The 3,989-nt window shown below is 40.7% G+C and overlaps 1 non-coding gene across 1 annotated transcript; it reads right to left on the bottom strand.

Annotated features, from left to right (window-relative positions):
* Nucleotides 1-877: 877 nt before the first annotated feature.
* LOC112745441 (small nucleolar RNA R71) lies at nucleotides 878-985 on the bottom strand. Its single transcript, XR_003173370.1, has one exon. It is a non-coding gene; the product is annotated as a small nucleolar RNA R71 (small nucleolar RNA).
* Nucleotides 986-3,989: the final 3,004 nt, after the last annotated feature.

Raw genomic sequence — 3,989 nt, 5'->3', positions numbered from 1 at the left:
TTTTTGTAATTAACTAATTATTTTAATTTTTAATTTTAATTTTACTCCTTCTCTTAATTTTCGAACTCTAACTGCATTTTAAAATAAAAACAAAAATATTTTTCTTTTATTTTTAAATTAAATTCGAATTTTCTCCCCCTTCTCTCATCTCCTTCTATTTATTTATTTATCTACTAACACTTCTCTTCTACTCATAATTCGAACCCCATCTTCTTCTCTGTGTTCAAGTTTTTCTCTTCTCCTCCTTCTATTCTTCTCCTCTTATACTCACATAAGGAATCTCTATACTGTGACATAGAGGATTCCATATTTTCTTTTCTGTTCTCTTCTTTTTCATATGAGCAGGAACAAGGATAAGAATATTCTTGTTGAAGTTGATCCTGAACCTGAAAGGACTCTGAAGAGGAAGCTAAGGGAAGCTAAAGCACAACTCTCTGGAGAGAACCTGACAGAAATTTTCGAAAAAGAAGGAGACATGGCCGAAAATAATAACAATGGTGGAGATGCAAGGAAGATGTTTGGTGACTTTACTACACCAAATTCCAACTTACATGGAAGAAGCATTTCAATCCCTGCCATTGGAGCAAACAATTTTGAGCTAAAGCCTCAATTAGTTTCTTTGATGCAACAGAATTGCAAGTTTCATGGACTTCCATCAGAAGATCCTTTTCTGTTCTTAACTGAATTCTTGCAAATCTGTGATACTGTTAAGACCAATGGGGTTGATCCTGAGGTCTACAGGCTTATGCTTTTCCCGTTTACTGTAAGAGACAGAGCTAGAATATGGTTGGACTCTCAACCTAAAGATAGTCTGAACTCTTGGGATAAGCTGGTCATAGCTTTCTTAGCCAAGTTCTTTCCTCCTCAAAAGCTTAGCAAGCTTAGAGTGGATGTTCAAACCTTCAAACAGAAAGAAGGTGAATCCCTCTATGAAGCTTGGGAGAGATACAAGCAATTGACCAAAAAATGTCCTTCTGACATGCTTTCAGAATGGACCATCCTGGATATATTCTATGATGGTCTATTTGAATTATCAAAGATGTCATTGGACCATTCTGCAGGTGGATCCATTCACCTAAAGAAAATGCTTGCAGAAGCTCAGGAACTCATTGACATGGTTGCAAATAACCAGTTCATGTACACTTCTGAAAAGGAATCCTGTGAGTAATGGGACGCCTCAGAGGAAGGGAGTTCTTGAAATTGATACTCTGAATGTCATATTGGCTCAGAATAAAATATTAACTCAGCAAGTCAATATGATTTCTCATAGTCTGAATGGATTGCAAGCTACATCCAACAATACTAAAGAAGCATCTTCTGAAGAAGAAGCTTATGATCCTGAGAACCCTACAATAGCAGAGGTGAATTACATGGCAGAACCCTATGGAAACACCTATAATCCCTCATGGAGAAATCATCCAAATTTCTCTTGGAAGGATCAACAAAAGCCTCAACAAGGCTTTAATAATGGTGGAAGAAACAGGTTTAGCAATAGCAAGCCTTTTCCATCATCCTCTCAGCAACAGACAGAGAATTCTGAGCAGAATCCATCTAGCTTAGCAAATATAGTCTCTGATCTATCTAAGGCCACTCTAAGCTTCATGAATGAAACAAGGTCCTCCATTAGAAATTTAGAGGCACAAGTGGGCCAACTGAGTAAAAGAGTCACTGAAACTCCTCCTAGTACTCTCCCAAGCAATATAAAAGAGAATCCAAAAAGAGAGTGCAAGGTCATAACCTTACTTGGTGTGGTCGAACCCAGAGAGGAGGGGAAGGACGTGAATCCTAGTGAGGAAGACCTCCTGGGACGTTCACTGACCAATAAGGAGTTTCCCTTTGAGGAACCAAAGGAATCTGAGGCTCATCTAGAGACCATAGAGATTCCATTGAACCTCCTTTTACTATTCATGAGCTCTGATGACTATTCTTCCTCTGAAGAGGATGAAGACATCATTGAAGAGTAGGTTGCTAAATATCTAGGAGCCATCATGAAGTTGAATGCCAGTTTATTTGGTAATGATACTTGGGAGGATGAACCCCCCTTGTTCACCAATGAACTAAGTGCATTGATAAGGCAGATATTGCCTCACAAGAAACCGGATCCCTGAAAGTTCTTCATACCTTGTACCATAGGCACCATGATCTTTGAGAAGGCTCTGTGTGACCTTGGGTCAGGGATAAACCTCATGCCACTCTCTGTAATAGAGAAACTGGGAATCTATGAGGTACAAGCTGCAAGAATCTCACTAGAGATGGCAGATAAATCAATGAAACAGGCTTATGGATTAGAAGAGGACTTGTTAGTAAAAGGTTGAAGGCCTTTACATCCCTACTGATTTCATAATCCTAGACACTAGGAAGGATGAGGATGAATCCATCATCCTTGGAAGACCCTTCCTAGCCACAACAAAAGCTGTGATTGATGTGGACAGAGGAGAGTTGGTCCTTCAACTGAATGAGGACTACCTTGTATTTAAGACTCAAGGTTCTCCTTCTGTAACTATGGAGAGGAAGCATGAAAAGCTTCTCTCACTGCAGAGTCAACCAAAGTCCCCACAGTCAAACTCTAAATTTGGTGTTGGGAGGCCACAACCAAACTCTAAGTTTGGTGTTGAACCCCCACATTTAAACTCTAAGTTTGGTGTTGGGAGGTCGCAACAATGCTCTGAACATCTGTGAGGCTCCATGAGAGCTCACTGTCAAGCTATTGACAGTAAAGAAGCACTTGTTGGGAGGCAACCCAATGTTATTTATTTATATCTATTTATTTTCCATTGCTATTTTATGTTTTCTTTAGGTTGATGATCATGTGAAGTCACAAAAACTACTGAAAAATCAAAAACAGAATGAAAAACAGCATTAAAAATAGCTCACCCTAGAGGAAGAGCTTACTGGCGTTTAAACGCCAGTAAGAAGCATCAAACTGGCGTTTAACGCCAGAAAGAAGCATCAAGCTGGCGTTAAACGCCCAAAACAAGCACCAGACTGGCGTTTAACGCCAAAACAGAGCATCAAGTTGGCGTTTAACGCCAAGAAAGGGAGAAAAGCTGGCGTTTAACGCCAGAAACAAGCAGCAGTCTGGCGTTAAACGCCAGGATTGCACTCTAAGGGCGTTTTTGCACGCCTTAATAGAGCAGGGATGCTAAGTCCTTGACCCCTCAGGATCTGTGGACCCCATAGGATCCCCACCTACCCCACTTCTTCTTCTCTCTTCTTCACACCTTTTCATAACACTCTTCCCCAAATACCCTTCACCAATCACCTCATTCACTTTTCCCAAAAATACCACTACCTCCAAATTCAAAATCCTTTCCCTCCCAAACCTAACCCTAATACACGAAACCTAACCCTCCGCCCACCCCTATATAAACCCCTCACCACTCCTTCATTTTCACACATTTTAACCACTACTTCTACCCCTTGACCGAACCACATATCTCCCTCCATCTCCTCTATTTTCTTCTTCTTCTACTACTTTCTTTCTTATTTTGCTCGAGGACGAGCAAACCTTTTAAGTTTGGTGTGGTAAAATCATTGGTTTTTGTTTTTCCATAACCTTTAATGGCACCTAAGGCCAGAGAAACCTCAAGAAAGAGGAAAGGGAAGGCAATTGCTTCCAACTCTGAGTCATGGGAGATAGAGAGATTCATCTCAAAGGTCCATCAAGACCACTTCTATGAAGTTATGGCCAAGAAGAAGGTGATCTCTGAGGTCCCAACAAAATTATTGGGAGCAAATCAACACCTCCTTAGGAGAATTGAGTTCCAACATGGGACAACTAAGGATGGAGCACCAAGAGCACTCCATCCTCCTCCATGAGATTAGAGAAGATCAAAAAGCTATGAGGGAGGTGCAACAAAGGAAGAGACATAGAGGAGCTCAAGAGCACCATTGGTTCTTCAAGAGGAAGAAGATGCCACCCTCACTAAGGTGGACCCGTTCCTTAATCTCCTTGTTCTTATTTTCCTATTTTTCGGTTTCTGAGCCTT

The sequence above is a fragment of the Arachis hypogaea genome, chromosome 14 (assembly GCF_003086295.3).
Source record: "Arachis hypogaea cultivar Tifrunner chromosome 14, arahy.Tifrunner.gnm2.J5K5, whole genome shotgun sequence".
Taxonomy (NCBI): domain Eukaryota; kingdom Viridiplantae; phylum Streptophyta; class Magnoliopsida; order Fabales; family Fabaceae; genus Arachis; species Arachis hypogaea.
This window is presented reverse-complemented; position numbering and strand designations above follow the sequence as displayed.